The sequence below is a fragment of the Epargyreus clarus genome, unplaced genomic scaffold (genome assembly GCF_041222505.1).
Source record: "Epargyreus clarus isolate Ecla_fem2 unplaced genomic scaffold, WU_Ecla_fem_2.2 ptg000017l, whole genome shotgun sequence".
Lineage (NCBI taxonomy): Eukaryota > Metazoa > Arthropoda > Insecta > Lepidoptera > Hesperiidae > Epargyreus > Epargyreus clarus.
This window is the reverse complement of record NW_027332225.1, coordinates 12286102-12297580: the sequence shown is the minus strand read 5'-3', so window position 1 is coordinate 12297580 and position 11479 is coordinate 12286102. Positions and strand designations below refer to the sequence as shown.

Genomic DNA, 11479 nt, shown 5'->3' with positions numbered 1-11479 from the left:
TTTCCTTAAATCAATTAATTTTTGTTCGGTTCTTAAAGGGTGCATTTAGTTTTTCTTTTCTTTTCGTTTTTTTAAATATTCCTGTATTAAAATAGCCTTAATAATATTAGCTGAGATCGCAGTTTTGTATGAAGACTAAAATTTAAATGTAATAGTTCATAATTATAGTAGTAATACAGAAGTATAACTAATTTATCTAAACTAACGCAACTACCACGTAAACAAGTTTTCCAGCTACGCACGAGATGTATAACTGTACGACTTTCCGAAGTCGATGAGTCGTAGTACGTGTTTCGATCTGCCACGTGGTTTCAATTGCGACTTCAAAACCACGCTTTTTTAAATGTTTTTCGTAAAAAAGAATGCCTGAACTATCTTCAGTTTTTAATTTTAAGGTGACTTTATGTTTGCACTTCTTACACAAATGAAAGGGTGATTATTTAAAAATATACGCGAGATTCCATTTCGCGCAGAACATAGAACCAAATGCTGACTGAAAGCTACTTTTTAATTCGTCCGTATAATACAATACGCGTTGCTTAGTAATTGTGTGTGTTTGTTACACAAAATAATCCGGTTATCCTTAATTAAATGTAATTATTATAGGTTAGTGTCTTTGTTCGGAGAGTGGAGACGGCCTTATCGACTGGGCGGCGCCGGTCGCGATCTCTCGGTCGGGCTCGGCGTCGCGGCGCTCGGCTACATTCGGCAAACTTCGCCGCTACTCGGCAGTTACCATTGAAAATTTAAGGGCTGCGTTACGGCTTTTCCAACTTACTGTGCGTGTGCTACTTACAAGTTATATAAGTTAGGTAATATAATTACGTCCATATGAAAATTCGTTTAGATATCTGAAATATATCTAATTAAACAAACTCAAAGCAAGGCAGTAAACGTCTTCGAGTTAAAGGAAAAAATAAAAAAAAGTTAATATTTTCTATTTTAAAGCTTCTGTAATAAACACTTGGCGAATTAACTCGCCGTTAAGTATTAGCGCAAAAAGACGAACAGTAGCAATTTCCCTTAGCCGACAACCCTTTGCGAGGCGAGCTCTGGGCACATGGCGGTAGGGCGGCGCGGGGGTGCGGCGCGGGGATCGGCCGCGCTCCCGGGCCGCCCCTCCTCAGTGGCGGCCTGCAGTGCCGAACGCGCGTGTCGCCTCCGACGATCGCGCCCCGCGCATTATCCGCTCATTTAGCAAGAGCGACGCCGCAGACGGCGGAGGCACCCGCGGCCCGGCCGACGCTCAAGCCGGGCCGGCCCGAGCTCCTTCGATCGCGCCCCCGGCATGTGACATCGCCGCCCAAAATGAACGTGCCGATTGTTTACGTTAACGCTAGTTGATAAGGGGGGCCGACGCTGGCATGCTAATGTGAGTATCCGAATCGATAGGCGCAAGCACGGTGCCCGAAAGTATTCATAAAATTCGAAGTCATCCGGGACGAGCTCCCGCACTCCTGCAATGCGACAACGAACGAAAACGACAAATGAATAATTGAAGTCATGCCTCGAGTTCGATAGGTCGCTAAGTGTTCGCATGTGGATTGTCAACAGTCGGACTGTTCGGCGTGGCGATTCGTGGTCTGCACGCGGCGCGGCTGGCGAGGTCGCGGGGTGTTCGCGGGGTCTGCACGCGCGGGCTGGGCGCGCTCGTGCCGGTGGCTTGGCGCCATGCGGTAGCGCGGTGGCGCGGCCGGGCGGCGGGCGAGCACTCGTGCGCTCTCGGCTATGTGCCTTTGCGCCGCAGTGAGTACTTATTCACGCAAATGGTCACAATACTCGCATTCATTTCATTACACCTTTTCACACGCGCCGCAATTCTATTTCAAAAGACTTTATTACAGCCTTTCTCTGGCACTCGTATTATATTCGCGGCGTGCATACGTTACGCGTATTCAGCTCCACGTTATTATTCACTTTAAGTTTTTTAATTGCTTAATCTTTTGAAAGATTGTAACTAAAAAAAAAGGGTATTTGAACCAATATCTAAGGTAACGATTCAGTGTGTATCAACAAGAATATTGACCATAACATTCCGTAATTCACACGCGTAATTCTTGACCATAACGGTTACACGTACGCCAACCGTTTCCATATCTAAGCCGCACACTATAATATTCCGTACAGCTAATCACCTTTTCATCACATCATCACTTGACACATTTCACATCTCATATTAAATGTATCCCGTAGCACACACATCAAAAATGTACTCTAACTTCCACGCGTACGACTTAATTTCCCTCGTACAGGGCATTAATTATGAAGCCAACTTCGCACACCGTGTTAAGGGGCACACACTGACGCAAAAATGTCATACGTTGCTTAGAAAATAATTGCACACGCGGATTTGTGGTAAAAGTTGAAATACTATTAAAACTTAGGGAAAATGTGGTTTACTCTACGCTTATGCTAGTAAATGTCATTATTGTATTATAGTCAAAAGACTGTTACTCTATTTGAACCCTAAATTATTAAATACACAAAAATAAAAAATGTGCTCTTTGATATTTACACTCATTACGATTTCACACCACAGGATGTTTTCCGTCAATTCATTTAAGTATAAAAAATATATTATAAAGTCGGTCCAAGTACCTCATAAAAAGTTAGTGCGTAGATACGTTAAAGTAATTATTATATGAAAGGGCATACCTAAACCTATACCTGCACAAAGTAGATCTACTTAACCGATGATGTTCGTACTCGTATTTTGCAATCATTTTACAATATAAGACAACTGACTGTTAAGTTAACAAAATTATACTTACAATGATAAATTGAGTAACGGTCACTCGTTCAATCATTGACCGCAATGTTTTTTTTTTGGAATGGCGTTTCCAACGTACTAATATTTTGGAATCGAAACTAACTTAACCTTAAATATAAGTAACTACTAATTATTTATTACTACGATTAAAGGCACCTTATAATATTTGAAATAATATACGGAAAATCTTAAAAGTTTAATACTTATGCGAACACAACGTAATTTAAAATCAACCCAAAAAATAGCATATGAGCCTTAAATGAAACTGATTACATGTGCTTAGCACCCCAAGGAGCACAAACCCTTCATGTGTATATTCGTAATATATTACCATTTTTTTAACCTAAAACTTTCTCTCATCCTTTTTAAGTCGCACTGGTGGGAACGGGTCTCTCGGAATATCCCTTGGAGACCCGGAGCGCACTCTAACGCTAGCAGTAGTGCGGTTCACGCAACAAAAAATGTGAATTTATTTTGTCGTCAACCCGTTACTGTCCTACTACTAGGCACGGATGTTCTCTCAAAGAGAGGAATTTAGGCCATAGTACAGTATACTACTACTTGTCAGTACAATTGCGAATTGGTAGACTTCATACACCTTTGAGAACTTTTTTTAGAAACTCTCCGGTGTGTAATTCTTACGATGTTTTTCTTCACCAATCAATTTCTAACTGTGAAGTATTCACTTATAACATTAGAATGACAGATTTCCAAGAAACCTTACATGTTTTGTGTACACAATGTAGCCGCCAACAAATAAGGAAACATAATTCTTTCCTTGTAGACAGATAGACGCCCATTGCAAATTTATCGTGTAGATTAACAGAAATAGCTTCCACTAGCAAACCACAGTGGATATAGCGTTATTTGTTAGTTCATTGTCCGAACCCTTCTAGCCATAAGCTTTCGCTAAATGGAATATTTATTTCACTCCTTCAATGTATATATAGCTGATTCATGCTACTTGGCTTGTGTTTCAACTTCACTGTAAAAATAAAGTTGATTGAACAAAACCTAGAATCAAAACAAATAACGTGAATACAAATAATAAAATACATATTGTGTTTATGAGGATTAAAACAAATATAAGAAATACGGTATCAAAATTTTAAAAGAAGACATATTTAGAAAATTTGTCTTTTGATGTAGTGACGTTTATATTTGTACCTGGATTTGTGCTTGAGTATGCAACGATCAGGGTGCTTATTAGAGTAGTCATAAGTGTAAAAGTACATATCAGTATAAAGTGTAAATAACGAATTAAAAAAAGAACAGACTTAAAAGTACAATTATTGGTGACCCCTGGTAAAGTAGTAAACTATATTCATAAACGCTGTTCCAAAGACATCAAATTCAATAACGCAGATTCTAAAAATCCACCCTAAAACAAGACCTTACTATAATTCCACCTTATATTCCCTGAAACAGAAACTTACACACACGATGAAAATATCCAAAAACGTGAGCACTTTTGTAGATAACATACTAAAATAGTATTAAAACTTGGAAATGGAAATTCCAAGTTTTAATACTATTTTGAAATGAATACCCCGCATTGGAAAGTGTATTTCCCAGTTTTAAAATGCGCCAATTTGTTTCATATGTTAAAACCTACTCGGATGCAAGTGGTAAAACTCGTATTCGTTCTATAATAGCAGCATCACTGCTATTCCCATATTATTTAGTTACTATATACATAATATATTTTAATAGAAATAGTCGATTTGCTGTTCTTTTAAATTATCTTTAGAAGTTTTCAACACTACTCCCCAAAATATAATTTGCGTCTTCAACTGGGAGCTTTGTTTTATTTGTCTTTGGTAACGTTTCATCTGCAATTTCAGATACTACTTGACTATTTACTACCTTGCTTACAATACATAGAAGAACTATTTTGAAATTAAAAACATTTTCTTTACTTAAATTCAGTTTTTGCATATCACACCATTAAATAACATTTCCACACCTACCTTTAATGGCACAATCCAATTAACTTCATATTACATTCAATAAACTGAAGCGTGCGATTTGAGATCCAAAATGCTTCTCAGATTTAGAGAAAAATCTACAAAAACAATACGAGAACGTATGTGCCGATCAAAGTGAGTCGAACTCAATAACGCGGATCTAAGAGCCTCTTGTCCGACTCCCAGCCTTATATTGGATTTCTTCACAGCCTTTTACGTCTTTCGAGTAGCGACCGTAATGCATCGTATTTCAAATAGACGATTTGTAAAGTGAGATTGTGGATGTAAAATTAAAATGCCGTTTTGTAATTTGATGGATATGAGTTAGTATTTAATTATTGTCTTAGTTAGAATCAGAAAACTACTATATATAAAGTAATTACTATGACTACAATAAATCTACTATGTTGATATTACTACTACTCCTATTAAATACAAAATAATATCACTTAAATTGATGAATTTTAAGTAAGTAAGAATTTTCATACTCACAGACACGATGGCACTATTACTGATGTAGACAAAGACACGTAGACAAATATCTAGACAACAGAAATCGACTCTTCCACATATCAAACTAATATACTCCCTGCGTTACGCGAATCGTCATTAAACCTATAGTATCATAATCAACCCATCACTGTCCCACTGCTGGGCACGGGTCTTCTCTCAGAATGAGAAGAATTAGGCCATAGTCCACCGCGTTAACCAAGTGCGTATTGGTAGACTTCACATACCTTTGAAAACTATTTTTTTCATATGCAGGTTTCCTCGCGATTTTATTCCTTCGCTGTTTATGCAAATGGTCATTAATTTCTAATACGCACATAACTTTTTGAAAATCAGAGATGCGTCGGATTTGAATCTCGGATCCCTCGGTCAAAAGGCCGAGTTTCTTAAGCACAAGGCTTACTGCTTTTAAACGTGAAGTAACAAATTAACAAGTATGTGCCACAAATCCATAAACATACATAAAGCCAAGTCCTGTATTTACATCAGATACATTAAACTCCATGGAGTAGCCTCATCCCTCTTGCCCATTGGACCTTGCCCTATTTGAATATTTATTAGATCACCCAACGCCTGGAATACCCTACCCTTGCGACATTTTTTCCCTTACTTAGCTGGCTACTTCAACTAAGCTTTTCGACATGGCTGAAGGATTTACGAATTAGGCTATTTGCTCTTTGTTATCTTTGTTTACGTGTTTTAGTAGAACTACATTCAAAAGAAGTAGTACAGAAAGATATTGTGATTTATCTCTGTTTTATACCTACAGTACTACAAGGTTTAAAAATTTACGTAATGCAATCCTTTTTGCTGCTCATGAATAAAAATAAAAATTCGTGTGAATACACCACAACATAATTTCTTTCACAGTAACAGTAATAAAAACTTGTAAAATCTGTGTTGGTATCGGTAATTTCGGAATTTGGTGGACACACTATCGTGCGTTTAGATTATTATAAGGAAGAAATAAGTACGAAAATTACGCACGTAAGTAAGTATTACAATGTAAATAAAAATTCGTAAGAAGAAATGTATTCTCTATATTTAGTACAACCCAATGTTTGAGACAAAACAAAACAAACAGAATGAAATGGGTCTGACATATAAGCCAATATAAGGAAACAGCCAAACGTGACGTGACTGTAACAATTTTCGCACATAAAAACATATTTACGTAATTATATTAATTTCCGACTCAATAAATAAAGTCCAGTTAAATGAAGCTGATAAGTGACTTACATGATCGAAATCGAGTATTAGAAGCAAGTCGTAAGTGTATCATTTTATAAAGAAGCAAATGAAGTAAATTTATACGAGTAGATACATTCATTTTAATATTAAAATCGAGTATTAAAAATATTTTTAGAAATCGTAAACCTCATGTTCAAATACATATGTAGCAATGTTAAGAGTTGTTTTTTGAAGTGGGTGACGCTCTCCAAAATTTTAGTCAAATCTTGAAAATGTGTGTGAAACTACATCTCAGTAATTTGTTATTTTTTGTAATTTTTTACTTCATCTTATTTTACTTTCCCACTTTTCGCAAGTTTTTACTACTACTAAGTCGTAACAATTCATTTTACCTAATTTATTGCTCATGAACATCCGTTTCGTAGCTCGTTCTCTATGTATTCTCATACATAAGTGTCTCCTCTTTAAAATATTATGTTTTAATACTTTAAGTTTTATTTAGACGAATACACAGTCTCATTTTCTAACCTTAAACAAATGTATCTCTTAATTTTAAAGACTTTTGTTTTTTTTTTAAATATAAAAATTAAATATTTGGGATTCAAAATATTCACCATAAGATACTTTGCCTTTGGTTGAAATTTCTGCAAAGATCAATTCTGCTGTATCCACCTTAATCACAACCTAACAGTCTGATAATGTAGTATCATATTAAGAAGCAAAAGGTTAGATGATTACAAATTATTTTATTATAAAATTTTTTGGAGATGCAGAAAATAATTGCGATAATCCAATCGAATGCAGATAAACAAACAGAGCGACACAGCCAGACGTAGATATCGATACGTGTACACGTGGGTATCATACCAATTCAAGACATCTGTTTATTCATAGCGATTTAATACAGCGTCAACTGTCGTTTCAACGATCTCAGTCTGACAAGGCAGTAGACCGGCAATTTCAGCCCATGGACGCTTGCAATCAATTTCAAATTGAATAGCTTGTAGTTTGCCCTGAAGACATCGAAAGCCTTGTGCCAGTAATTGCGTTGGTTCCCTACCGTTTAGACCAAATAGAAATAGACGCTAGTTCTTGGCTTTAATTGATCTTCATAATCTGTAGCAAATTAACAAATTTGTAGCGATGTTTGTTTTATAAAGTTTTTTTTTTCATTTAAATTTAAAAAAAGAATTTTAACTAAAATATAAACTTAAAAGAGAATTTGGTGAATTAAAACAGAAAATTTCATTGTAATAATATACAACCAATTGTAGTAAAAAATAACCAACTTCTTTGAAATATATTGATATAATTACTTTGAATAAAGAACTCGATTCTGGAAATGTTTATTTGAAATAATAAACGGTTTATACCAAAAGTTAAAACTGTGGAATTGAAGCGAAAACCATTAAAGCGGACGAGTGATGGATTCGATACAATTCTGCGAATTGCCAAACAATATTGAGGTCGGCGCTGACTGTGATGTATCAAAAAATCTGAATATATCATCAACGTCCGTATAAAATGTGATTAAAGTCAGGATTGTTACGATTAATCCAGAAATTCCAAAATTTAATTATAAATGTTTGTATGTAGATAATTAAAGAGTAATATTGAATCTTTAACATACAATCAAACTACGAAAACTAAAAGAGTATTTGAAATAAATATGTACACGACGACCCAAAGTTTATACTCGACAAAGACATAGACAAGGCATGTGTGGCAATTAGAAATCAAAATTGCAATTGAAATTTGGTAATACAAAATTAGAACTTTTGCAACTCAGGATCGTAAAAAACTGCATATCTAGGTTTCATATTAATTTTAACGCTACAAACAAGGCGCCATTAGTATATACCGGCATCTAACTAGTCTCAAGCCGCAAATTATTACCGGATAAGTCATTACGTACCGACGTTGCAAGGAAATTGTTGATCCGCGCTCAACCGACGCCGGAAATCGCAAATCTGCGAGCGGAAGTATCGCGTTCGAGTGCGTTGATGAATCGATTAAACCAATGTTGAGCCGATTCGATTGATGTTCAATCGTTTGATAGTAAAACGCCCTGCCGATGTTCAATTGTTTTGGTGTCGAATCGATTTGATGGATGTCGTACATCGATTTATAAATCTCTAGGTGGGTAAAGATGAAAATGAAACTCTTTATCACGAAATAAATCCTGATATTTAGTTGGTATTAAACTGGGCCTATAGTTAGCGCCCCACTTTAATTATTTTTCCAATTTTTTTTTATAAAAGATAGACCAATTTAGATCTTTGGTATGCAAAAATTGGAAAGATTGTTCATGAAACAGGCGTTTTTTGATTAGGATCGAAATGGTGTTTGAAACTAAACATGTCCTGACATAAAATTGGTTTTTGACAACTAGGCTCCCATTTTATGATATTTTATTTGAAATATGTGTGATAGTGTGTAATAAAATAACCTCGTAGTTCTTGATTTATATGTAGCTATCATTTATTATAGTAATTGATTTTCCTGTGTTCATATTTGAGGTGGAAACTTTACACACTTATATTTTTCCCGATTTTGTTTGCCGAATTTCACTAAATTCACCATTTATTGCCTGCTAGGATTGAAACATAATATCCGTCAAAAGCGTACGCTCAATTAAAAACCGGTTTTGAAAATTGTAAAATACTTCATCGAATAACGATATTTTTGGTCGGAATCAGACGAAACTGAATCTATCCAACATTTTGTTAATTGCCTAAAACATTTTTATTTCTACCGTGCCGTGGTTGTATGTTTTTATTGTTTGTGTAAAATAGAAGTAGATAGTTGGCTCGCATTCAGTAAATACCATTGAAAAGTCAAAGGTAAATAAATGATAAAATAATATAGCTTTGAAAAGTGGTCGAATCCGATGTTGTTCGAATCCAAAGTTACCACCACCATTTATATTTCACCATTTCTGTCTTATAACGCGATTGTTATGCGCCGCTGTGTTGAAGTTTGAAGGGACATGCTTATCAGAGGTGTTCAGTTTACATCACATTTTATCTGGGGCTGATTACAAATATCAATGGGTGGCAGTTGTTTGCTATTTATATATTATGATTAAAGTGGTATTCCCCAGATTGATTGCAAAGGCACTGCCATCCCTCTGTTTGCCTTGTAAGAGTGTAAGTATTATTGTGTTCTTGTTTTAAGAATTCATAAAGCAAAGACTTTGCGTAAAGAAAACCAGAACACAAGAACATAATATGTTATACCTATTCTTACACTTACAATAATTCAAACCTCAAAATCGAAATTAAATTTAGTTAGTACTCCGGACCTATTTGAGTTTGGAAAAAAATTCGTGATCTATAAAAATCATAAATAAATTGAAAATATTAGTAAACGATAACAAAAATCCGACAGCTTGAAAATATAAATGACGAGCTTTTGCCCGCGGCTTCGCTCGCGTTACGAAGTAATATTTTCATCCCCTATTTTATCCCCTTGGGGGTAGAATTGATCAAAATCCTTTCTTAGCGGATGCCTACGTCATAACATCTACCTGCATGTCAAATTTCAGCCCGATCTGATTATCTTGATGTTGCAAAATTTAATTTTCAATTAAATTTTAATTTTTCAAAAAAAAATTAAAATTATCCTGTCCAGGATTTTTTTAGCAAACCCATTTTTAATGTATTACCCAATGTACTAATTTCGTTATAAAATGAGTTTCATTCTATTATCAGCTCGGTCCAGTTCGACTTAACTTCGGATCTTCTACGTCAGTCACCTTTGAGTTATATATATTTAGATGTCACTTTCAATTTAGACGAATTTAGCGACTTCTCATATTTTAAAATCCGTCAAGGTGTTTGGACTGTAGGCGTACCTAAGGAACGAGACATACATACAAATCGACGTCACTAGAAACATTACCCTCCCGAGTCAGATTAAAATATAAACAATACGTAGACAATTGATAATTTCCACGTGCACATTCACTTGCATAGATATAACATTCGAGGCAGATTCTTTATAAATGTCGATTCAGTGTTAACTGCCTTTGTGCAATAGAGTGGAATGAATCTGAGAAACGCTGCCAAACCTTTTATCTAGAAATTCTCGACAATCACACGCGATAACGGACAATAATGTTCTGAAGAATGCAATCTCTGTTTGTAGAATTCTTTTGTGCTCGACAAATGGGTAAAATATATTTGTCTCATATTTTAATTGAATTTTTAGTTTATATCGTTGAACATTTCCGATTTCGATATTTTAGTCAGAAGATTGAATGTTTCATGGTTTGTCTCCAGAGGCACCGTCGTCATACATAGTTCTGCATAATAATAGCAATCAATTTCTACTGTCTTCTGTTTCCAACTTAGTCCCTAGATGTAGTAGATGCAGCAGCATGTGGTAGAACTTCAGCCCTCTCTGGGAGAGACTACAGACATCCATGAGCGTCAATAAGCACTTATAAATCAGATTGTTTGTATATTCATATGTACAAGTAACAGTACGTTAAAAATGTCATGACTTATATCTACTTCACTAAATTTCATTTAGTTTTGTAGAGAAACTTCGCTAGTCTCATTCGCTTAATTTATACGACATCTATCTCCCACTGTTAGTTATATTAAGTATAAAATAGTGTAATGAACATAGATATATCATACCATCTGGAACTTGTAATTCATTCCATTGTCAATAGTACGTACATACATAAGTTCGTTTAGAATTTCTCGAAATAAGACAAATATACTGTTGAATGGTTTCAATTCGACAAAGGCATCGGTTAGGAATCGAGACCTGATAGAATTCGCCACAATAGAACATTCATATTCAATGGAACTTCTTTGTTGACAACAATTTAGAAAATGTTCGAGCGTAAATTTCAAAGAGACAGGAAACAGAAAATGTTGGGGCGGAAAATTTCGCGGCCAAATATTCCATATTGTTTTTGCTCATATTCTTATCAATTCCTATGTCGCTCGAGGTACTTTTTTGAAATTCAGTTGATTTTTGTCTGTCGGTGATGGTCATGTTGTGTATTGTAAATAGGCGATATAGA

At 35.3% G+C, this 11479-nt stretch overlaps 1 protein-coding gene across 1 annotated transcript in view; it reads left to right on the top strand.

Annotated features, from left to right (window-relative positions):
- The first annotated feature begins 1581 nt into the window (after window positions 1-1581).
- Window positions 1582-11479, top strand: part of nAChRalpha1 (nicotinic acetylcholine receptor alpha1) — a 319225-nt gene continuing 309327 nt past the window's right edge. The window contains exon 1 of the mRNA XM_073082300.1: window positions 1582-1746. The gene's annotated coding sequence lies outside the window, so the exon portion shown is untranslated. The remainder of the gene's footprint in view (window positions 1747-11479) is intronic.